Source organism: Fukomys damarensis, unplaced genomic scaffold (genome assembly GCF_012274545.1).
Source record: "Fukomys damarensis isolate Sample0158 unplaced genomic scaffold, DMR_v1.0_HiC HiC_scaffold_2, whole genome shotgun sequence".
Classification (NCBI taxonomy): domain Eukaryota; kingdom Metazoa; phylum Chordata; class Mammalia; order Rodentia; family Bathyergidae; genus Fukomys; species Fukomys damarensis.
This window is the reverse complement of record NW_022900914.1, coordinates 20,469,611-20,470,547: the sequence shown is the minus strand read 5'-3', so window position 1 is coordinate 20,470,547 and position 937 is coordinate 20,469,611.

Here is a 937-nt window from a genome sequence, read left to right as displayed (position 1 = left end):
ATATATATATCCAGTCAAAACTAATACAAAACTGGATGATCTTCAAGAACTCCATCAAAAAATGAGTTAATAAAATAATAATTCTTTCTGATAGGAAATTTTGTATATGGTATGATGCCAAGCAGTGTTTGATGACTTTATCTATATGTTATTTAGATGAAAGAGACACTCCCTGAATTCTAGATACAAAATGGCCATTTATCCTTGGGCCACTCTGAGCCTTCTGACCAGCCTGCTATCATTCTGCAGGCCAGTCTTCTCTTCTGCCTTGAATACACCCTTATTTCCTTTTCTATATATCTTACCCAATTCTTTGTTTGGAATACCAAGAACCTTGAAGGAAGTCCCCTACCCCCCATGGGGTTGTCCATCTGGTAGCAATACGATCCACTTATACTACTCTTCGGTAAAGAGCTAAAGGTAGTGAAATTAGAATACAAAAGAGATACCTGTGTACCCACGTTTATCGTGGTACTACCCACAACAGCCAATGTGTGGAATAGCTTAGGTACCTGTCAAAAATGAGTGAACATGTGAAATATTAAACATATTATTCAGCTACAAAGATAATGAAATCCTGTCATTTGCAGGAAAATAGATGGTTCTGGAGTATATGATGTTAAGAAAAATAAATCAGACATAGAAAGACAAGTATTGTATGATTTTTGTCATATATGGCATCTAAAAAAAGAGCAAATGATCTGAAAATAGAAGAGAGACAATTAGGGAATGGAAAGAGGTAGAGGAGGAGGAGTGGGTAGATACGGTAAATGTTTGGATGGAAAAGTCATGGTGAAATCCATTAATTTGTATAATTAATATGTATTCATAAGAATCATGAAGATAGGGAATTGGAGAGAAAATGATAATGGTCAGACTTATATTATTTGTTTGAAAACGATAACCTTTAAAAATTCTAGGAAGTTTCTTTAATAAT